Here is a 25,513-nt window from a genome sequence, read left to right as displayed (position 1 = left end):
AGGGTGTGGATTGCAGTCGTGAAGGGAAATGAAGCGAAGACTTTTGGAGGCGTTAGTGCTGCCAGCATGAAGGACCACAGTACACAGCATATTTTGGTTCTTGGTGCTGTCAGCAATAAAATCTATGGCTTAATTTGGTCCTCCCCTGCTGCGTCCTTCCAGTGGCCCAGAATATTCTGTAGCGCTTCACATCTATCCATTCAAAACAGCTTCAGAAACTCTGACAATAAATACATTGGAGAGTTGAGTACCTGCTGTACAAACTTTTACCTGCATGTCCAATCCAAAAGATAGATCCTAAGGGGGTAAATGTCCACTGTAGTGATGTGCCCATGACATTCATGTCACATATTTGAATGCCAGTAATATACCTTGCTCGGCTAATGCACCTGCTACACAAATCTCAAGGGTTTTTTATGTTAGATTTGCACTATATTAAATACCAAATGTCATAGTGTGGCAGATTACTTCGAAGGGAACATTTTCTGTCATCAGTAGCATCTCAACCATATGGTGGTCCATGTGCACCACTAGTGTGTGCTTGGGACCTACAAGAGTATATAAACAAATCTGAATGTGACAAGTAGGTAAAAGACAACAAAATGTTGCCACATTACTAGAAGTACACTTCACTTTACGTTTTTAACATAGGATGCACAATTGTTTTAACATTACACATTTACATGCTATGGTACAGGGAGATGCAGCCATTTACACACAATTACATATTTTGGTCGCACATCACAACTAATATAAGAAGCAAGGTCCGCCGATCCCAAGTTCAGTTTAGTACATTTGAATTCTTGAATTGTGTAGTAGAAGGCGGAAGATGGTGTAAAGTTAGTATCCTACTTGTTCAATTGCTTAACTCTCCTCCATAGAACATGATGTCTTGGTACAATGGCGTTTAAGAGGAAAAATATGCATGAATATATGCTCATTTGTTAAACGTGTATCTAAAACATATATTGAAAAGTGTCTATTTATCTTCCTAAAGAGGGACACATAGGAAGTGTGAAGAGATCCATTGAGACCTATGTAAATTTTCTCTACTGCCTCAAACAGAAATAAAAATACATGAGATGTCATGCACATCAGTCCTATTGGTCACACTCCTCCCTACCAAAATGAAAATAGAATTGCTGTTGAACTGGAGACAACTTATTTTCACCGTGCTCCCCTCCTCCTCATATCACCAATGATATTTTGACATTGTGGACAGGATTACTTGAAGCAAGCTTGGAGGTGCTAATTCAAGGTACTGTCTACATCATGCTTTTAGACTGAATGGTGCCTTATAAAGTTGAAGAGGTCTACTGATGTTCTGGTACCACTTTGTGAAATGTGCTCATTTGAACATGAAACCAGCAACATCAGCTAGTCCTCAAAGAAAATACACAAAATAACACAATATCAGGGTGTAATAACTCAAAACAACAACACAACAAACAAGAAAAGGCAACAGCACAACCACAATAGAATGTAGCACAACATTGTACAACAGACTCACAACCACAGTACAACAAAATAAGAGCAACACTTCTCTTCACTATACGTCAACTCATTAATGCAACAAAACCACAAAAGCACATTAACCAGTATTACACACCACAAACACAGAAGCAACAGATAAAACATAACAGTGCAACACCGAATTCCCAAATCAGAACCCAGAGAATACTGCAGTCATTGGCTAGGACCCAGGATATGAATGGTACATCACCACCATTTCTGCAGAACATTTCTGGGACTGAAAGATAACCTTAAGGAAGAAAGACGTTTTTGATAGTCTTCTTGGGAAAGAAAACCGAAGGGCTCACTAACTCCATTAGGCGCTGGAACTGGCATCTTATATAGGATAGACATTATCTTTCATCTGTCTCAATGAATTCACCTTGGAAACATGATTTGTGACATTAAATTACAAACATGACAAATGCGTTAGGATACCACGTTTTGGAAAAGCGAACAGATGAATTTTGATTCAGGCAATGCATTGTAAAAGCATGCAGAATGTAAGGCATTGGTTTGTGATGGCATTTAACTGCAAATAAGCTAATGTAATGTTTATCAAATATATTGATATATGTTTTCTTTATGCATAAATGAACGTAGTAAACAAACAATAATATTGATATTTCTATATAAGAATAAAACTGTATGTGTTGGAAAAACGGTTAATAGCAAGAATATGTAATGTGAGACGGACATTGATCAATACTAAAATAATTTGTGCTATGTAAAGATTTATTTGAAATGTGCTTTTGAATCCTGCATGATGTATTAACCTATAACGTGCACAGAGACTTGCAAATTATATGCAAATAATAATGAAGAGTTAAAAATATTTTTAGGGGTAACTTATACTTACATGATGCACCTGCAAATCATTAATCTAACTAATTGAACAAATTAATGCATTGTATTCAATAATGTGAGATTTATATTTTAGCATAAATTCATCTTGCACAAGCTGTGTTTCATGAAGGCCTCAGCACTTGCTTTTCTTTCCTTACATGAACCTATGAACTGAATAGCCTTAAGTCTATGGGAACTTTTCGCAAAATTTCTACTTGTCCTCTAACAAACAATATTTTCTTTCATGTTTGTAGCTTACTTGACTAGACCTACAACAAAATTGTTACTTCTTAGAGCACATGCTTGGGAGAGGAATGACAAAAGATGAGAACATTAACTCGCCTATTTCCTAAATGTTACAACCAATCATATGACAAAGTACAGTGGTCCTAAGGAAAACGCAAAGTAATGGGTTACTTAATTCTTCCGGATTTGTATACTTTTACCTTCTACATCATCTCATCCTACTGAAACTGACCAATGGACAGAGTGTTCTAACAGATTTGGTGAATGTCAAGGGGTGTAAACCAGAAATCGATGGAGTATAATTACCCAAACTCTGAACAGGGGCAGTCCTTATGATGTCCATCTACCCTCTACCCATCTTTTGGTACAGAGACTGATGATTTGGACTCTCAGAAACAATGCAAACTGTGACAAAATACTGCATTTACCACCGGCTGATATGCTTGTGTAGTGGGACATTTCTGGCTTGAAGGTTTCCGACAAACAGCTGTGGCATTGACGCTGTTATACGGACAGGGGCAGACAATCCTGTCCATGAACTGGCACTGGTCATTTGGTGATTCGTGAGCGTTCATCAATAGGGTTTGTATGAGAGATAATTGATTTCCCATAGACTCAATTCCTTTGGCTAAAACTTGAATGGCGGAGGAAGAGCTCCCTTCAGATTGAAAGTCACAAATTCTTAATGCTTATTAAATCTGTTCAAATTAGATTTGTATACTGATCATCTGAAAGTTGATCAAATATAATTTTAGATAAAATACCCTGCTAATTCCGTTTCATTATTAGTTGCGGCCAATAAATCTTCTTTAGAAATTAATTGACTGAGAGGTAGATTTACCTGGGAAACTCCATCAGTAATAAATGATGTGTTAACAATTATCTTATTTCAGGTCCTCGTATGACAATTGTTCATCCCCTAAGTGTTCTGGTCCCTCTCAGCACAGAACAAGATTCATCAGAGGACCTAAGAGGTTTAGTATGGTAGCTGAGGTTATTTTGAGGTTAAGAGTAACAGGATCAATTAAAATAATTGACAAGGCCCAACACATTTACGCTACAACACATATAAGTGTCTGGTGGCTGGTCTCGTCATCGGGTTATAGGTACACAGAAAGTGGAAGGGCTGCATCATGTGAGAAAATTATTCTTATCAGTCTGAAGTGAACTGTAGGCAACCTTAATGTAGCCCTAACTGGAGAAAGACCTGTTGCCTGGTAACCTGTCATGGAGACCTTTGACCACATTAAAAGAACAGGAATGACTTTCCATGTATCAAGTAAATATTGGGCCATTTTTCTGACTCTGGAGGCCCAGGAAAGGGTGCTGAGTTTAACTCAGGAAGGATAAGCCCTCAGCGAGCAAGATTTGCCACAAGAAAAGCTACAGCAGAATGACATGGTGAATCTATCTAGTCTAACAGGAGCACTGCCTAGCTACAGTGTACGGTCTTGCCCCCAGAGGATTCCGGAGTCCAAAGCATGATGGCAAAAATTGGACCTAGATCAAGAAAGCAGATAAGCTGCAAAACTCTCAAACCCAAGGTAAAACATATGACTATTGTGACCCACAAGGCTAAACTGTTCACCGCCCCATTGTGGTTGGCCTGAAATTAGTCCTTGGAAAAGGTCAACCACAATCATTGGGTTTATACGCTCTTGGGGTTTCTAGTCTGAAAACTTTTTAAAAATCATGTCTTTGGTTCAGCTTATCCATTTTTGTGTCTTTCTCCTTGTGAAAGTGCTTTGTGGCCTACTAAATTGGTTAGTGGGTTTTATATTCTGTTCTTAACTTTAACGTTTTTTGATGCTTCTTGAACTTAGCATACATTTCTCTAGAAATAGACTGTGCATTGTGCCATAGCTACAAGGGGGTAAGCAGAACGATTTCTTTGACTTCTGGTGATGCATAACAAAACAGTTTTATTATACTGTTATGGATACCTCCTTCAAAATATGTATTTTAATTACTGAAAGCAGCTAGCTCCTCTTAAGGCACGTCTATGTGCTGCAACTTGATGACTATCTGAGATGCAACAGATCTCAACACACCTGAGAGCTTGGAGATTGTGACAACTCCTAATCTAGATTTTGAATGTTCCCCACACCGTGGCGAACCTCCCCACAGACCCCACATTATTAGTAAAGAAGTCTTCTATTGACTTAGCTAATTTGTCTTTAAACACCGGGTCTAATAGAGAGTAGGGAGGGAACCACCATGCGAATGCAGCTGCTCCCTGGCCACGAATCACCAATTCAAGCACTATGGGTGAGTGGTCGGCATAATAACGTGGGAGGGGTTTGCAGTGTAGGACGTGTGACACTAAACCCTTTACACAAATCAGTAGTCAATGCATGTGTGTGTGTGTCACGTGCTGCTGACTAATGTGTAAGCCTGGCGCCTTCGAAGTTCGATATCTCCACATGGCCACAAGACCTAGTAAGTCTGCAATGTCACTACTGGCATGTGCAGCAGCAGATGGACAGTGAATGAGGTCTTTGGACCGGTCAACAACAGGGTTCAATACACAAATGAAATCTCCTCCCCGTATCTGGAGCAAAGTTCCCCACTGTAAGAGGCGTGTGCTGAGTGTATGGTAGAACTGAGGGTCATCATAATTCGGGCCATACACCCCTACCAGCACTACCTCCAAGTGATCTGTACGACATAGGGCTACCACATACCTGTCACCCGGGTCAACACATACCTCCTGCAACTGTATTTTGGATCTATAGTCCACCCATATAAAGACTCCCTGGGCATACGTAGTAAATTCTGCTGCACAGTATCATCCTCGCATGTGCTGCGGGTCAGTGTGCTGCTATTGTGTGCCAGGTGTGTCTCCTGGAGGATTGCCATATGCACAGCATGTCTTTTAAAAAATGCAACAACCTTGCAAAATTTTCTCCGGTCATTTAGTCCTCTTACATTTCATGTAAGGAATCGTATCTGTATAGTGCCGATTGTTCCCCTGCTTACGTCGTCCTTAATGGTAGGCTGATCTGTAAGCATCTGCTATGTCCAGTCCGGTAATATATTCACTTATTTTTTTGTAGTAACAAACTCAACAAATCCCCAATGCTACCCCAACCACTCCATTAGCAGACAAATCTTGTCTCCCCACACCCTTGCCCGAACGTCCTCTATGGGACCTAACTAAAACCCACAATGTAAGTTCAGTGGTTAACACATGGGGGTGAATATGCCCCATTACCAGGCTACCTCCTGGTCTGGCCTCTTATATATGTCTTGTGAAACAATACAAAGTCAACCAAGACTGCATGCTATTGGACCGGGGAGGTGCAAGATGTGTCTCCCTTTTGTGTATTCCAAACTACTGCCTATGCGTATTGCAAGAATGATGGCCATACCTTGCCACATTTGCCCTCTGCAGTTACAAGCTATATGTGCGTTTCCCAGTGTCTTGACAAAGGGAGGTTGCACAACTTAGTTTAGAATGGAACCATCTTACCATTAATGCTACATTGAGTCCCTCTCCCCCACGAATATGCAATAGGAAATGTTCTTCACAGCAGAGTTTGCTTCATTATACCTCTCAGTCGTTGCTTCTCGTCGTGGTCTGGTTTTCTCTCTTTGTTTGAGGAAGTGCGATACCTGCCTGGGATCTGTGAAGTAATACACTTTCCCTTCCGCCATGACCCGAAGTTTGACAGGGTATAACATGCGGTATTGCATCTCAAGCTCATGTAGTAGTATCTTGGCAGGCAGGAAGAGCTGTCGGGCATCTTGGACTTGTTGGGAAAAGTCTGGGTATAGAGATAACTCAGAACCCTCAAAATGCAATGTTTTCATTTCTCACGCTTTGCACCAATGCTGCATCTGAGTCTCTGTAGGTCAGGAGGTGAGCTATGATTGGATGTGGGCTTGAACTTGAGGCACCAGAGATTGGTGTGCATGCTCCACTGAGAATATCTCAGAGAAAGTGTCTTTCCCTAGTAGTGCACAGAGGAGATTTTCCACATATTTCTCCATACTTTCTATATTGGTAGATTTTGCCACTTCCGCTATACAAATGTTGTTCCTTCATGAGCTCCTTGAGTAATAGGGTGTGAAGAAGCTTATCCACTTTCTTAGCTTTGGCAGATTCCTCAGTTAGTACATCTTCCACGTTTGAGACTCTCTGTACCACTGTGTCTAGCCTCTCATTGTGCTTGTCCAGATGTTCTGGCATCCAATCCATCCTGAACGTGAGCACATCAATCTTGGGGTCTCTTTTTGTTAGACTTTGTTGCATGGCAGTGAGTACCTGCTTCAATTCAGCGTCCGATGTTGGTTCTGCAGCCTATGATCCCGAATCCACTGCACTCATATATATTTCTTTCTGTCTGGAGGTCTTTTGGGCTTTGAACTGCAGCTTGGGCTGCATCTTATCTGATTTGCCTATGTCAGGTAACTGTGTTGGGGAAGCTCCTCACTGGACCCAGTGCATGCCTGTGCACAGCACCCTGCAGGCTCCATATTTCAGACTGCACGAATTTTACGAAAGGGGGACATGCACTCAGTGATCTCCCATGCTGACTGGGCACCCAGATTGCACCTTCATCAAATTTGGTGGCGCATTCAAGATCCTCCGCCCAAAGGTCAAAGGGAAAATGTCATGGTCCCCACCTGCAGTTCCTCACAGGACCATAGCGTGTCTCTTATTGTGTTGCAGTGACCACAGGAATCGCAAAGCTCTCTACCACATCTGTGGGCCATAGGAGCCCCCAGCCTTTCCACTGCCTTGGCGCGAATAGGCCCCACCACTTCAATCCCCTGTTCACTTTGATCATTGCTTCCCCAGATCATGTCTGTACAGCTGTCGTCTCATAGGGACACCAAGGGGAATATCTCAGTGCTCACCTTCCACAGGGCGCCTCCAGTTTTACTGCATGCTGGGGCCCCTTCAACATCAATCGCCCCGCGTGTCACTGGGCCTGACCAGTATTTTGTGCAGATGAGTGCCGCCTCGCAGATTTGCTGAATTGCCCTCACAGCATAAGCCTCAAGATCTGGCTTATTTGCACCAAGTGTTGCAGCCAGGGCAGCCCCACCTTCAAGCGCCGCCATCGCACAGAGTTGTCCCTGGGCAGGGTCAAGGCTGGGTTCCACACACACAGCTCACGCAGGGCACACTATCCGGTCAGGGGGTTCAGCCACGGCACCCGCTTGTAATGGTGCTGCCAGCGCATGGTTACCATTAGCGGCGCAGCCGCAATTAGGCGAGGGACACAGCTTTTACTTTCACTACCCTGGTCCCGACTGCCAGAGCCGGGCCAAGCCTCTTTATTTTATAACTGGCGTGTGACGACACACGCCAGCGCTAAACAGCGTCCTCCTAGCGTGGGTAGACTGCACCGCTACCTGGCCGGAGGAAACTACATTCCTTCCAACCTTTATTAAACAATAATCAATTAACAATGAAACAACAGCGTAGATCTGTTACCAGTTCATAGAAGAGTCTAGTCCGTGGTTCATCATACCAGAACCCTGCCAGGCAGGAGGATGGTACCGGGTTGCGTCTCAGGTCATACCCGGACTGTTCTCCCTGGGAGGAGGGCAAAGATGGAGTCATATCATGTGAGCCCTCCCCCTCCCGAGGTCTTGGCTGGATTCTGTCTGGCATTCCCAACCGCTCAGGGGTACTCTGGGCAGACACATCAGGGGTCCCTTCGATAGTTATCCCCTGGTCACCATCCGGTTCAACTTCTTCCGGTCGATTATTGGGGCTGGCGCCCAAGTTGTCCGCTGATGGTTGCTCCCTAGTTCCAGCATATACCCTTTTGAAGAAGGAGATATTGCGGGTGATTTCCTCAGTTCCTCTTCGGGCCTTTATAAAGGTGCCAGAGCGGCGAGTGACAGTCCAGGGTTGGTGTTCAAATGGAAGCCGGAATTTGCTCCCGGGATACCGGTCCTTGACGTAGACTCTGTCCCCCCTGTCGATGTCCGACACTCTGGCTCGTCGGCTGGCGCTGGCTTGATCATTGGAATTGGTTCGGTTAGCTAACACCTTTCAGGCGTCAATCCGAGACGGGGTCCAGCTCGTGTGATGTGGGAGGGTGTCTCGTACTACTCGGCCCATGCTTGCCGGCCCTGGAGCTGCTTCGGTTGTGAGATGGGGTGTCAGCCGATACTCCCTCAGAAAGCTGTATATGGCTCTTTCAAGGGGTGCTTAATCTGCATGCGCAATGCGCATTACCTTGTTGAGGGTGTGCATGAATCTTTCTACCTCCCCGTTCACTTGGGGCCAGCGGGGGTCACTTTCCAGTGTTGGATGCCCCATGCCCTGAGGTAATCTGCAAAGTCTTGGCCGTGGAAAGGTGGACCGTTGTCTGTTTTCACCACCTCGAAAATGCCATGGGTCGCAATGGTTTTCTCAAGCTTGGTGATCACCTCCGTGGCAGTCTAGTTCCCCACAATCTCGACCTCTGGATATTTCGTATACTCATCGACGATCACCAGTGCATAACGTCCATTGGGGAGGTGTCCGAAGTCCACACTGACGCATTCCCATGGTCGTTCCGGGTTGTCTTCTGTGATGACAGAGTGGGGCCGGTCTGGCTGGCCCGACACTTGGCACCATGCGCATGTTCTGACTGTGAGTTCCATTAGGGGGTCCATTCCTGGGAACCACACTTTCGCCCTTAACCGGCTCTTCGTCTTCACCATGCCCTGGTGTCCTCGGTGTGCGAGATCCACCGCTTGTTGGGCAAGGCTCTAGGGGATCACCAATCGAGGGCCTCTGAGGAGACAACCACTGTTGTCCACCGACAGTTCGTCTTTCACTTTCATGACGGCCTCCAGGACAGTTCTGGCTTGTGGCATCCACCTCGTCATGGTGGATTGGATGTGGCGCCAGTTGTTAGATTGGACTGCTTTGATGGCTAGTTGCAGACACTCATCTGTCCGGGTAGCTTCCACGATAGTCTCTAGGCTCATGGGGAGCGGCTGCGACCTCTCAGACACCAGTCGGACATATTCTTCCGTGTCCTCGGCGTCCTCCTCTTCTGCTCTAGTGGCGGCCCTTGGATGCCGTGATAGATAGTCCGCCGGATTGGAGGACCCGGGCTTGTATTCCACTCAGTAGTCGTACCCTTGCAGCTGGAGGATCCATTTTTGAATCCTCGGGGGTGGGGAGGGGTTGGATACCGACCCCTGGAATAGGGGAATGAGGGGTTTGTGGTCTGGGGATACGGTGAATGGGTGGCCATACACATATACATGAAAGTGCCTGCAGGCCCAGTGGATGGCAATAGCCTCTCGCTCGATTTGCCGTGTTTGTCAGTGAGCGACTCGCGTAAGCGATCGGGGCCCACTCTCCGTTGCTTTGTAACTGGGTAAGCACTGCTCCGAGCCCCTAGGGGCTGGGGTCCTCAGCAACATTGGTGGGTCGCGCTGGGTCAAAGTATGATAGTGTAGTATCTGCCGAGAGGGCTGCTTTGGTGTCTTTAAAAGCTTGCTCCTGTTCTGGGCCCCATTGCCACGTGGTGGTAGATTTAGTGAGTTTTCTGAAGGGCTTTGTGAGGTTGGACAGGTCTGGGATAAAACGCCCGCAGAAGTTTACCATCCCTAGGAAGCTCCTGACTTCCGAGATGTTGGATGGTGCTGGGGCTTCTTGGACATCCTTCACCTTGTCGGTATCCGGGGCCACCCCTTTGTCAGAAAAGGTGTAGCCGAAGAAGCTGATCTTGTTCCTCAAGAACTGACATTTTTCTTGGTGAAGGGTCAGCCCGGCTTCCTTGATCCTTTGGAGGACCTTGCAAAGTCATCGGTGGTGTTCTTCCATCGACGAAGCATATATTAACAGGTCGTCACTCAAATTCAGGACTCCGGTTATTCCACTAAGAACCTCGCGGATGGTGTTCTGGAACACCTCCGCAGCACTCGAGATTCCGAAGTTCAAGCGTCGGTATCTTCGGAGACTGACGTGAGTTGAGAAGGTGGTGATGTATCTAGAGTCAGGGTGTAGTGGCAGTTGGTGATAACCAGATCGTAGGTCCATCTTTGAAAACCATTTTGCTCAGTTTAGCTCTCCCAAGATGTCATCGATGGTGGGGGTTAGGTGGCATTCTTTTTTCACCGCTGCGTTCAGAAGGCGCATGTCGACGCAAATGCGGACCTGTCCTGGTTCTTTCGGCTTCCGTGCTACTACAATCGGGGACACCCAGGGTGTGGGCACACTGACCTTCTTGATGATCCCTTGTCTCTCTAGGGCCTCCAGTTCTTCTTCCACCTTCTTCCGCAGATGGAACGCAATCCGCCGGTGCCTCAGCGCCACTGGTTGAACTGACGGGTCGATGTGGAGAGAGACTTCCTTCCCTTTTAGGCATCCAATGCCTTTGAAGACGTCTTCGAACCCCTCCATGATGACCTTAAGTTCTTCTTCCTGTACTTCCATGGCGAACAAAATTAGCTTCAGCTCCTCTGCTGACTGTCCGCTCAGCAGCATTCCGCTTCCCTCCTGGGTCACATACACTGTGGTTGGGATTTTTTTGAATTCCCTGTGCTTTAGCTCAGTCTTGAAGCATCTCCGGAGTGGGATGGACTTCTTTTGTCCGTACGCGAACACCCTGATTCTGGCTTTCTGCAATGGCGGGCGTGGGCTTAACTGATTGTATACATTCGTAGCCATAAGTTCAATCGATGCCCCAGTGTCTATGGTAGCTCTCACATCCTGCTGGTGGATTTTGAACCTGTACTTTGGAAGTCGTCGCCTCTTCCTTCGTGGCTGGTCTATTCCAAAAACTTAGTGGACTGGGTAGTGTCCTGTGTCGTCGTCCATCTCCTCACTGTCGTGTGCTTCCGCGCCCGCTTGTGCTGCTTCCTTTCGTGACTTCGTGGATCGGCACACCGCCGCGAAGTGGTTCATCCATCCACAGGAGCTGCACTTCGTCCCTCTCGCTGGGAAATCCTGCATGCGGTGGGGCGTGCCTCCACAGTATCCGCACTCCTTTTTCTTCTCCTGTGGTCTCCTCCCTGAGGCTTGGAGCGCCTTGGGCCTCACTACATTTATTGCTTCTACCGCATTCGCCTGCTCTGTCTTGATGGGTCAGTGGAGGGCTGCTTCCATGTGGGACGCCTTGGCTTGCGATAGTTCTTTCGATCGGCCTAGGGTGAGGATTTCAGCCAAAGGTTTCCCATCTTCCTGTAGGATGTTCACCCTGAGTTTGGACGAGTAGCATCCTTGGATTATCTGCCCTCTGATTTCTTCCTGTTCGTCCCTAAATCCCCATGTACTTGCCAGGTCCTTTAACCGCCCATGGAATGCATCCAACGACTCCTCCACTTTTTGTTTGGCCTGGCGAAAGATGAATCTCTCATAGTCTCTACTCGCCATTGGTTCAAAATATGCGTTTAGCCGCGTCATGTCGGTTTTTTAGATGTGGTGGATGTCTTTGCCTCCCAAATGTAGCAGTAGGGCCCTGCACCTATCTCGGGCAATGCCTGCCCCTTCAAAGTATATCTGGAGCCGGTCCGTCCAGTCTCTCCACCGCGGGGCAAGGGAAGAAGCGACCCCATCAACTGTGAACAGCTCAATGGCTGGGATCGACGCCATTTCCACACAGTCGCAGACACTCTTCGTGGCACGTGCTCGGCCTACCTTCTCGGCTCAGTAGTCGTGCCTCTGCAGAAGTACCAGCACCCCTGTGGTGATATGGCCCCCTTCAAGGGCTCTACACCAATGCTGGGGATCGAGTGCATGCAGCAGGGCACGTAGGCTCTTTACAGCCTCGTCCCTAGTGTAATGGTGCTGCCAGCTCGTGGTTACCATTAGCGCCGCAACCGCAATTAGGTGAGGGACACAGCTTGTACTTTCACTCGCGTGGTCCCGACTGCCGGAGCCGGGCCACGCCTCTTTATTTTATAGCCGGCGTGTGACGATACATGCCAGCGCTAAACAGCGCTCACTCCGCTGTGTCTCGCCTTATTGGCTGACGGGGAAAATCAGGTGAGCATGGCCATGCCATGCCGCACTCACAGTCGTCTGCACCAAGCCTAAGGACTACACACTGTAGTTGGATTTCATGAGCTTCTAATCCTCCTCCTCCAGAGCCACTTTTTGAGGTAACTGATGGACGAGTCTTTCTTGAAGGGGATGGAAGTTGGTAGCTATTGTTTAAAGCATTGTTTTGGTTCTGCAGGGTGTTGCCTGATTATAGGCCGGGTTGTTGGAGCTGAGTTATTTCGCGGCCATTTTGGAGCCTGGCAAGCTCTGCCCCCTTCTATCCCTGTATTCATTGTATATAGGTGATTTCTAGTAGATGCCAGATGCACTCGTTATTACCTGTCTCTCGGTGTTTGCTAGTAGTGCCGGTCTCCAGCATGTACATCTACTTTGATGATAGAATGCATTTGCACTTAGGACTTTGGGGGACTTCAATGGTGTGTTCACAGTGTACAGGTAAGGTTTATCAAGTCCTGGACCCTGAGAAAAGGCAAATCTCAGGGAAGAGATTTGTGAAATCGCATGAGATCTTGCCAAATGTGAATGATCATTATGAAATCATTGTTGTATAAGGCAGCTGCCAGTAAACTACATTCTATTTTTCCAATTACCCGAGGTGAGTTACTGGGCTTTGTATGAATGGAAGAATTGACCTTTTCCTGTGGGCCCCACAATCACTTTTTGAGCTGCAGCAATTGCATCCAGCAGTCTATTAGTTGTTTCAGTATGAAATTGTCAAGATCACAATGGAGCTGCACATGAGCCTGCTAGCACTTATTTGTTTCTAATAAAAAATGACTGCTGATAATAATTGATATTTGAAACCCTCAAGTGTGTCATCTTATCTGGTTCTAAAGCCCCCTATAAAGGAAAAAGACCCAAGACTCTATCAAAAAAATAGAGATTTTTAGTATAAAGAGGTTATCAAAACCTCCAAACCCTGCTAACCTGACAAATAACAAGAATTTCAACAAGAAAATTAATTTACATAAAAAGTGTAATATCACCAGTTGCCTCAAAGAGTACCACCAGTGAAACCTTATTGCAACAAATCAAAAATGTAAGACGTTGTTTATCCACCATTGTAACAGATAACAGAGAATAAATACGGTGTCAATAATTTAGACTCGATGACAGCTATCCTATCTAGAGAAGAGGTATATTAGACCACAGTAAGGCACATTCATGTTTTCCATGCTTGATTAATGTTGTGTGCGTGAAGGACTGGAAAATATTGCACGTTAGGATTTGACTCACAAACTCACACATCTAATTCCAGCTGTCCCTTCACGCGGCACTAGTCCTAATTTCCTTACAATAATTTGGCCATTCCAAACATTTGTTTTTTCAAAAAGCACAATCGGTGTTGCTTCAAGGTGATATTCTGGGAGTGTGTGGTCCTGAAGGAAAGTGAACTTAACAATCTACACAGAAAATGAAACTCTTACTGGGGTTCCATTTATAGTGGTGCTCCGTAATTCTCCTTCTTAATATTCAATGACTTGGGAAAAACACTTCACATTGTCAGTATTTCTGAGACCGTACTCAAAATCTGTACATCACTCCTTCATAGGTGTATGTATAGTCACCTCCCACATAGCTTCAAGATATATGTAAAGTATCTCTTTATTGATATACATTTTGGGCCTTATTTATGAGAAGTGTTGCATCGCTATGTGAAAACAGTGATGAGTCACTTCTGAGTGTCTCCTCTTTGCAACATGATGGATGTATCATATTTACTGTTTGGTGCATCATGTCGCAAGGAATGATAGATACGTCAGTATTACTGATGTATCTGTCAGAGCAGAAGTAAACTGCTCTGTTTACTTCTTGTCTCCTTTTTGTTCTCAGCTTAATCCCTGCATTCTTTTAGCAGTGTTATGTTCTGATAAGCGCTGGGATGCCTATTGGTAACCAGGCACTATACAAAACTCAGAATAATAATAATAATAAGTGACGCATTGCTGTAGTTGTGTCATAAGCGTGATGCAATTCCAGCAATGTTCCTTTCACATGGGGCAAGCCCCATGTGAAAGGGCCTACATCAGTCTTACACCTGCTATGAAATGAAAAATAAATTTATAAAGTGCAATCCATTTACCCGAAGGTGTCAATGTGCTAGCTCATCGAGTAAACCTGTGTCGTAGGATCTTAACTCAGAATCAGAGGTTAAACAACCATATATTCTTCAGTGCCTTTCTGAATGCAGGTGTGTCTCGTCTTGTAACCTTTGGGGAAGAGAGTTCCAGAGTTAGGTAGTCCCGACTAGAAAGTTCTACTGCCCCAAGCACTTTTCTTGAACCTAGGGATCACCAGATTGTGGGCTTGAACTGAGTGTAGCTGATGCGAAGGGACATACAAGCAAAGAGTTTGCTTGAAAAAGACTGGCCCTATGTCATGAGTTGCTTTAAATGCTATGCACAGGGCTTTAAACTCAATATGACATTTCACTGGCAACCAATGTAATTGAGGCAGGCATAAGGGTTTTTTTCCTCCAATGTCGTCCTAGAAATGTCGTACTCAAATCTTATACGCAGGTATAATGTAGCGCAGTGGTTCACAAAGTGACACATCTGCCTAGATGCTTTACTTTGTAAATAGGATTCAGAAAAGGGGGTGGTGATGAACAGAGTGTCTGAATTAAGCAGACCACTCTTACCCAGTCCAAAGATCAGGGTTTGATCCATCACCGTTATTTATCTCACTGCACCATCCCAGCTCAGAACCTGGCTATATGCAAATCAGTCTGTCCCTGGCCCAGTGCATCATGGGAACAGGGCAGACTAAACTACCAAGCCAATTCTTCACCAGAAAGGAGACAAGCTACCGGGGACCGGTTTCTGGCATTTCAGCCGTCTTCGGCCCGGCTTGCTTGAATCCTGATGGTGCAGTGAGAAAGGGACTCATGTCTGAGTATACCCTGCCACACCTATAGTGGCCAAAAACGATTCAGAAAAGGGGGTGGTGATGAACAGAGTGTCTGAATTAAGCAGACCACTCTTACCCAGTCCAAAGATCAGGGTTTGATCCATCACCGTTATTTATCTCACTGCACCATCCCAGCTCAGAACCTGGCTATATGCAAATCAGTCTGTCCCTGGCCCAGTGCATCATGGGAACAGGGCAGACTAAACTACCAAGCCAATTCTTCACCAGAAAGGAGACAAGCTACCGGGGACCGGTTTCTGGCATTTCAGCCGTCTTCGGCCCGGCTTGCTTGAATCCTGATGGTGCAGTGAGAAAGGGACTCATGTCTGAGTATACCCTGCCACACCTATAGTGGCCAAAAACGATTCAGAAAAGGGGGTGGTGATGAACAGAGTGTCTGAATTTAGCAGACCACTCTTACCCAGTCCAAAGATCAGGGTTTGATCCATCACCGTTATTTATCTCACTGCACCATCCCAGCTCAGAACCTGGCTATATGCAAATCAGTCTGTCCCTGGCCCAGTGCATCATGGGAACAGGGCAGACTAAACTACCAAGCCAATTCTTCACCAGAAAGGAGACAAGCTACCGGGGACCGGTTTCTGGCATTTCAGCCGTCTTCGGCCCGGCTTGCTTGAATCCTGATGGTGCAGTGAGAAAGGGACTCATGTCTGAGTATACCCTGCCACACCTATAGTGGCCAAAAACGATTCAGAAAAGGGGGTGGTGATGAACAGAGTGTCTGAATTAAGCAGACCACTCTTACCCAGTCCAAAGATCAGGGTTTGATCCATCACCGTTATTTATCTCACTGCACCATCCCAGCTCAGAACCTGGCTATATGCAAATCAGTCTGTCCCTGGCCCAGTGCATCATGGGAACAGGGCAGACTAAACTACCAAGCCAATTCTTCACCAGAAAGGAGACAAGCTACCGGGGACCGGTTTCTGGCATTTCAGCCGTCTTCGGCCCGGCTTGCTTGAATCCTGATGGTGCAGTGAGAAAGGGACTCATGTCTGAGTATACCCTGCCACACCTATAGTGGCCAAAAACGATTCAGAAAAGGGGGTGGTGATGAACAGAGTGTCTGAATTAAGCAGACCACTCTTACCCAGTCCAAAGATCAGGGTTTGATCCATCACCATTATTTATCTCACTGCACCATCCCAGCTCAGAACCTGGCTATATGCAAATCAGTCTGTCCCTGGCCCAGTGCATCATGGGAACAGGGCAGACTAAACTACCAAGCCAATTCTTCACCAGAAAGGAGACAAGCTACCGGGGACCGGTTTCTGGCATTTCAGCCGTCTTCGGCCCGGCTTGCTTGAATCCTGATGGTGCAGTGAGAAAGGGACTCATGTCTGAGTATACCCTGCCACACCTATAGTGGCCAAAAACGATTCAGAAAAGGGGGTGGTGATGAACAGAGTGTCTGAATTAAGCAGACCACTCTTACCCAGTCCAAAGATCAGGGTTTGATCCATCACCGTTATTTATCTCACTGCACCATCCCAGCTCAGAACCTGGCTATATGCAAATCAGTCTGTCACTGGCCCAGTGCATCATGGGAACAGGGCAGACTAAACTACCAAGCCAATTCTTCACCAGAAAGGAGACAAGCTACCGGGGACCGGTTTCTGGCATTTCAGCCGTCTTCGGCCCGGCTTGCTTGAATCCTGATGGTGCAGTGAGAAAGGGACTCATGTCTGAGTATACCCTGCCACACCTATAGTGGCCAAAAACGATTCAGAAAAGGGGGTGGTGATGAACAGAGTGTCTGAATTAAGCAGACCACTCTTACCCAGTCCAAAGATCAGGGTTTGATCCATCACCGTTATTTATCTCACTTTGTAAATAGGGCACAACATGGCCCATATTTTACGCTGCTGCTGCATCACAAAAAGTGATGCAACGGCGGCACAAAAGTGATGCAGGGGTTCATAAATAAACCCCTGTGTATCTTACAATGCCATCTCAGCTCCCTGTATATTACACCCAGTCATGAACCTCTGTGTTGCCTTGACCATCACAAGAGCAGCTGCCGTCTCACTATATGATCTTATGGGACAAACAGCTTGAGCTCTACAAGTCCAGTTATGATGGTATGATTATAACTGGTAGTATGCCTTAGAGTGGTTACCCGGTCAAGAAGGAACTCAATACTAGCGTGTTAACCACCCGACATGTTCCCTACTGTGTATTATTTGCTTCTCTTACTTAACTTATTCACTTGTTTCTGCTCAGCTATTAACTGTATCTACTCTTTCCCAGAACGCTCCTTTTTGTTATTTTATTGCAAATGTTGTTTATATCCTTTGACCAATCACTCTGGTGTTAATATCAGCTAATTTAGCTCAGTTGCTCACAAACGAAATATTGCAATTTTCTGAAAATAACATGGAGCTCTAGGAAACAATCTTACCTTTAGCAGTAAATTCAGGGTCAGCCCCAAAAAAGATCCGATTTCTGTTTATGAAGTACAAACTTCTACAACTGCCTCATGTGGACACAATCTGCCAAATACCAAATTTCAATATCACATTCCATAGTTGGCCAACATATGCCAGGTTGGATTCCATGAGTCAGGGGTTTGAACCATAAGTCAGGGAAGCTCATATGAAGCAAAATATTCATTTGTATACCAGAGGTGGTTATCCTTGTGTCACAGAGGCTTTCATTAATGTGAAGAATGCTCATTTTATGCAAATAGTTCCTCCAATATGCCATGGCCAACTTTGCAGCCAGTAATAGCCATCATGATGCAATAGATATCACAAATGAGACAAAAACAAAGTAGAAGCTTTGTATGTGTCTCATTTGTGATATGTAAGGGAAATAAAGAGATGAAAAGCAGTGAATATGCGGGCAAGACTTACAGTATGCAGTTTCTTGCCTTTTTACTTTATTGCAAAACAGGTACATTTACAAAAAGGAAATAAATTCAAGCTGGCATATGTAACAAATTTGGATTCGAACTGATGTATCTATGTATCCTGTAACTCACCGATTCAACTGATGTAGATACCTACTGCGGAGCCTGAGCAACCTTGGCCGATGCCCAGTGGAGCTGTCCTATGCAGCTATAGAGGAGTGTCCTCTTGGCCGTCACCCACCAAGCTGGTCATCTGGTATTGTCTTCCTCATCTCCCCGTTTGTGTCTTCTTCCCTCACCCACCTCCTCCCTCTGTTTCTTTGATTCAAACTGTTGTAACTTTGTAATCGGTAATTCGCTGATCCAACTGATATAACTATGTAACCTGTAACTCGCTGATCTTCATGTAAAGCGCTCTGATGCCTCTGGGTCTAGCCAGCGCTATATAAAACTTTGCAAATAAATAAATAAATGTATATTTAACCACTCTGAGTACAAGGATGACAGCAATTCTTCATTTTTATCAAAGTTACAGTCTTAGGGTCCAATGCACAAAAGGCATTTTGGAGTATGTAATGTAGTACTCCAGTAGTGCAGTACTACAAAATGCAATTCACAAACCTAACCCTGGAAAACTCTACCTCACCTCACCTATCTTTTCTGCATGGCAACCTTCACATCAATGGCATAGAGATCATATACAAAGGTATACATTTTAGAAGTAAAAGTGGGTGAAAGAAGGAACAGTGGTGGGAAAATGGGTTTAAAATAATTACTAAATGGGAGGGATTTAGAGAAATGTAGGAAGAGGTTTAGAAAGGGACATGCTATCACAAAACACACACCAACATAAGAACACGAAAAATTGCAATTTAACCCCCAAAATTCTAATGCTACTGCAGCCTTAATAGTGACAAAATAGACTTAAATTAGAAGTGTGTTACTCCTATGTGACATTTATCACACACAGAACAACATGAAATTTGCCACACAGACTACATTGGTAATGTTTCACATATATAAATAAATAAATAAACAAATAAGGGCCAGATGTAGGTAAATCAGAAATACTGATTTCTTAATAGCGAATTGTACCGATTCGCTATTAAGAAATCAGTATTTCCTATGTAGGTAAAGATTCAGTAAAAAATACAGGATCCTTAATATTCCTTATTACCGAATTGATAATTGAGATTTGGTAATAAGCAATACCTACCCATTCATTTCTATGGGCTTGGAGGCCCATAGGAATGAATGTGAAGACATTCAGTATTAGTGATTCGGTATTACCGAATCGGTAATACCGGGAGGTATTTCAAGGGTGCCAGGGTGTCCAAAAGACACCCTGTTGCACACCTGAAATGTGCATGTGTGCACATGTGGCACACATAAATACCCAAAGGGCATAGATTTGTGTCACATGGCACATTTCAAAAAGCAAAAAAGTGCTTTTTGAAAGGAAATCGCTACTTACCACCAACTTGAAGTTGGTGGTAATTAGCGATTTCTTAAGGCTCAAAAGCACTCTTTAATGTGCTTCCTATATTGCATTTAAGGAATTGGTATTACCAATTCCTTAAATGCAAGAGCAATAAGGAATTGGTAATAAGGAATCGGTATGTACCGATTCCTTATTTACCGATTCCTTACCTAACGGTAACGCTGAAATTTACCGAATTTCGGCATTACCGACCGTTATTCAGCCACCTACATCTGGCCCTAAATCCACAATACACATGATTCTCCTACGAGAATCCGTATTCAAAATTCTGAGCTTATCTTGAAGTTCTGATGATGATGACTCATTTAAAGCTTGAAGCCAACCTACGGCTCAAAGAAGTCAGATACATTCTCCTGAACTTCCTCCTCTGTCACTCAGTGTGCACAAATTATAAGAAAAATTAGTGAAATATCTCTGTATTAGTAGGGTGAGGTGACCTGTTTTTCATCTGGTTGGTCTCCCAGGATGGTGCAAGGGTCCTGGACACCCCTTAAAACTACTGACCAGATTTCCAGCTTCTGCTTCTGATGGGGCAGAAAGCTCTGTAATGGCTGCTGGTCAAAGCTCCGGCAGGCAATGTCTGCAGGCTGTTGGGCTCAACCTACTGGACAGCTGTTTGAAACTGGGTTCAGCACTGAGTTCCACAAGCTCTGTGAGGTCTCCTCTGCTTCGCTGGAGTAAAAGGTACCGGGCTCTAGTCAGAGCTCTATGAGGCCCCCGTGTCTGGCCCCATTCTTAAACCTGCCGAGGCTCCAAACACCATCCTGAAGGTCTGTTGAATGGCCAGCACCAGCTAGCCTTTGTTGGTATGATGTGGCCAGATGGTCAGCCTTTGCTTTCAGTCATCTGGCTGCATGAGCTATACGAATGCATGGGGAGGCCAGATGGCTGTGCAGTTCTGCAATCCCTGATGAGGGCTCATTTCAAGCTTCAATTCCAGCCCTGACTACTCAAATACATCTGTTTGACCTTTCTGTTCTATCACCCAGTGTGTACAGATTAGCAGAAAGGCTAGTGACCTTCCTCTGGATCACTAAGCAGAGTGTATGGGTGGCTAGCTTCCCATATAGTTGTTCTTACCAGACGGTGCGAGGGCCATGGCCATCATACAAGTGACCAGATGGCCATTCTGTGATTCTGGCAAAGTGGAAAGCTTTAACCAGGACCCGAGACAGAGCCCCCGCAGAACTGGGGTGCGGTCCCTTGTGCCTGGGCTCTTTTTGCTGTTTTGCTGTGTGACTAAGTGTCCACAATGGGGTTCTGCAGGACCCGCAAGTCCTGCCCTGCTTCAGGTGGGTAGAAATCTCTGAAAGAGCATGGGCCAGTGACCCAGATGCACCAGGGCTATGGGCTCCAGTCACAGGCCTGTGGTGTCACAAGGGACCCAAGATGGGGTTTTGCAGATACCAGGTAGGGCTCCCCTGCTTTGCTGTGTTAAAAATATCTTACTGGGACCCTGGTCAGACCTTAGCAGACCCAAGGATGTAGGCTATTGGGCCTGCGCTAAATTTGCTGCCAACCATGTCACAAAGTGCCAAGTACCCAGGACAGGGATCTGCAGGCACTGCTTGGGTTCCCTGCTTTCGTGGGGTGCAAAGATATGAGCAGGCCCAAAGAAAGAACCCCCAGCAGCAAAACAGTGAGGTCTCTGGTCCAAAATTCTATATGCTGACCAGCCACGTAACTAAGTACCCAAGATGAGGTTCAGGAGACCCCATGAGGGCTACCCTACTTTGGTGGGGTGGAAAGCTCCAGTGAGTCCCCCTGTGCTTGGTTGGGCCTGAAGGCAGGCCAAGGCTCTGTCCATTGTCATAAAATGTTTTCCCAACCCGGGGTGTTCCCCTCCACGAGCAAGCAGAAACTCTTCATCAGAATGCATGGTACAGAATGCATGGTTCGCACAGATGATCTGGGAGCCCTAGAAGTTCTGGTGAGGGCTCCTTTGAAGCTTAAAGCCCAGCGATGGTTCCAGGAGGTTGGATGCATTCGCTTAAATCTACCATTGTGTCATGCTTATGCGTGGATTACAAGAAAGGATAGTGGCCTTGCTCGGGGTCAGTAGGCGTAGGGTGAATGTTACTGGTTTATCTATCCTTCTGTACTTCAAGGGACTTTGCTATGCTTATTTGTTACACATTCTTAAGTTTCTTAGAGGGACAAGTGGCAAGTGTCAACAAGAGATCAAGCAGTAACAGATTGCTTTCGCCCAGGGATACACATGCGCTACACTGAAAGGATCAATGTGTGTCTAACTTTTACCAACATGGGAGAGTAACCCACTGACCCCGTTTATGATAGAGATTAGGGACTGCAGTTTTTGCCAATAATAAGAAATATTCAGAAAGTGTAGGTCATAATCTTGTACTAAGTCCCTGCCCATCACTGTTACTGATTGTATGGCTTCTTAAAGTCCTCTATTGACCATATAGTTATTAACAACAGGCCTGGCAGAGCATTGATCACACTTTACTACCTAGGGGAAGTAAAAGTCATAGCAATGCATCTGTTGAAGAAAATAAATGCGTAAGAATCATTGATGGAGTAATAGGCTGAACGATGGTGCTATGCTAAACTGTGGCTGCTTCCCACACAAAACCAAAAGCAAAGGGCCAGACCCTCCTCTTGTGCCATGGCTGAATGAGCAGTTGGTAGCTGCAGAGAGTTGGGTGAGGACTATACATGGGGAAGTCTCTTGCCCCCAGGAGAGCCAACCAACAGCCAATGGCTGGGGCATGTGTGGCCAGACATTCTTTCGAGCGCTAAAGAAGCATGCTTGGTGGACTTGTCAACCAGTAGAGACACTCAGCAAGTTCAATGCAACTGAAAGCCCTCCCAAGACAGTATCCACACTAACCCAGCACAATCACAGAGAACTGAACTGTAGTACCTTCCCAGGCTGTGCCTCCAAGAAACCCTGCAACCTTGGCCCTCCCACACCTGTTCTGGCCTGGTTTTCAGTCAAAATATCAAGTTGGAAATATCGACTCACCCTAATATTGAGTTTTACATATCGTGCCAATGAAATATTGACAGCAAAAATATTGTGGTCAAGAATATCGACTTTAAGGTAAGACATATCGATTTTAAAAATATAGACGTCGTTAATATTGTTTGCAAAAGTATAGTTGCTTAAAATATCGATTTTTTAATTAGTGTTATGTATTTTAGTACATATTTTAAATGTATGCAATGTATTTTTTTGTATAAGTATTGTTTATGCTTTTGAAAATATATGTTACATTTGTAGTAGTTAAGTTTATTTTGTATTAAATGTTGTGTTTTTTTGTTCTGTAGCTGGTTGTGGGTTTATAGAGGAATAGGGTGGGAAGTCATTTAATTATAATAAATTAATGAATATTTTTTATTTATCAATATTTTTTCAGTTGAAATTTTATAATTTTATTTGTGTTTTTTTAAATTAATTATTTGGTAAATTGTAGGAGCAGGTTGTGGGTTTTATAGGGGTAAAGGGTGGGAAGTAGTTTATTTGTAATTAATTAATATGTAGTTGTACATTAATATTAATTAATTAATTGACAAATAATTATTGTAATTTCCTAATTCATTTTGGGTGTGGGATGTGTGGTTTATATGGGTAAAGCGGGGGAACTAATATATTTTCAATTAATTAATAATTAGTTGTTAATTATTATTAATTAATTGACAGTTAAATAAGGAAATTGTGTAATTACTTTTAGTTGTGGGTTTTATAGGGGACAGGGAGGGAAGATATTTATATTTAATAATTAATAATTAGTTGATAATTAATATTAACTAATTAATTGATAATTAATTAGGGTAATTGTTACAAAAAATGTGTTTGGATTTTTGGTTTATAGGGGTGAAGGGTGTGGAGAAAATTAACTTTTTCTTGCTTTATAATTAGTTGTTAAATACTATTAGTTATTTAATTTAATTTGTTTTTAAATATTGTAATTCAGTCAATTAGTCAGTCAACACACTTTTATTCGATAAATTTAAATCATAAAAAGACACAGGTACAATCCATTCAAATATAAACAATGACCATTGTACATTAACAAGATTTTAAAATTCGTCAGAGTACGACTAAAACATAAAAACAGTTTAACAATTCATTTACATAATAAACTTTAAAATAGTCCTCAAGTACATTCAAAATCAGACTGGGATATTCGGGGCACTTATACTCTTCTTGTTGATCCGCACTCCAGCTACTAAAAAGCTAGCGACATGAAATGTAACAGGGGGACTACTCAGCAGTTGCAAATACAGAAGGGCAGGCCTAACCTGCATAAACCCCACCTCCCTTAAAATAGGTAACAAATAATTTTTCCTAATATCTGAGTAGTACTCGCGAAACATAATAAAATGTAAAGTGTCTTGTGCGGAAAAATTGTCACACTTGCAGGGGTCGGAGTTATCAGGGGTGCCCCATTTTGGAAAAACACCCAATGAGAAATTAATTAAGTTAAAATTAAATCTAGTTAGCAGGTACCAATGGAAGGGGACGGGTTACTAGGTTCAAGTAGGGCTCAAGACCAGGAGAACTCACTAATACGTAATTAGCTCTTACAGTGGGTTTTCTCATTTCCAGTTCCTCCCTCTCTGTTGTAAGATGGTGCACCATAGCTGTTTTTATCTGGTTCACATCTTCTTTCTTTGTACACTCAGGGGAAGAATAGAGCTCTGGTCACCCTCATTTTGAAAATGTCAGTTTAATATAAGCCAACCATGGGATCTTACTGGCTCTGTCTAGGGCGAGGCAATCTTTTAAGATCATATGGTTGAATGAGATTTCCTGGTTAAGCCAGGTCTTAAGCCAGCAGATCAATGGGGCGATTTTCAGAGTATCTGTAACATACCCCAGCCCCAACTCTGTGTGGATAGAGAAAGTAGGGGTAGACTGTGGCACAGATAGTAATGATCTTAAACATTTATTTTCAACCACTTCGATTTGATCTTGTGGGTTATAACCCCAGATTGCTGATCCATATGTTGCAATTGCTAGACATTTGGATTTATAAACCTTTAGAATTGCTTCAATTGGTCTAGCCCCCAGTCGTTTTGTGAATCCCATAGGGGCAGAGGTTGATCTAGCAAGTGCATTACTTTTATGTTTCTGTTGGGGGCCCCAGGTCCCTCTTTCGTCGAAATAAGTAAAAATGGGCACCCTTTTCCGCGACAGAAAAAGGTTTTCACCTTTTTCTTTCTACTGAATTCCCCCACAGTCATGACCTCCGATTTGTTTGTGTTTATTTTCAGGTCCAAGGACTCCATAGAATTGCCAAAGGTATCCAGCAGTTTTTTCAGGCCCACCCCAGAGCGAGCCAAAAGAACGGCATCGTCCGCGTAAAGAAGAACCGGAATAACAGTTTCTTCAATGCGCGGCACATCCAAAGTAGCCTCTTTCAAGGCAGGCTTTAAAGCGTTGATATATAGCGTAAAGAGGAGAGGGCCAGTATACATCCCTGCCTCACCCGCTTCTCTGACATAAAATGGCTAGTACATCTCCCTTCCTGTGTAACCCTAACTGAAGCTAAAAGGCCGCAATGAAGATCGGATAAAAATTTGACTAGGGGAGGATCAATTCCTAAATCCAGTAAAATTTGCCACAACTTTGACCTGTTCACCAGGTCAAAAGCTGTTGAGAGGTCCATAAACCCCATATAGAGGGACC

This window comes from Lissotriton vulgaris, chromosome 7, assembly GCF_964263255.1.
Source record: "Lissotriton vulgaris chromosome 7, aLisVul1.2, whole genome shotgun sequence".
Lineage (NCBI taxonomy): Eukaryota > Metazoa > Chordata > Amphibia > Caudata > Salamandridae > Lissotriton > Lissotriton vulgaris.
Note: the sequence above shows the minus strand (reverse complement) of the source record.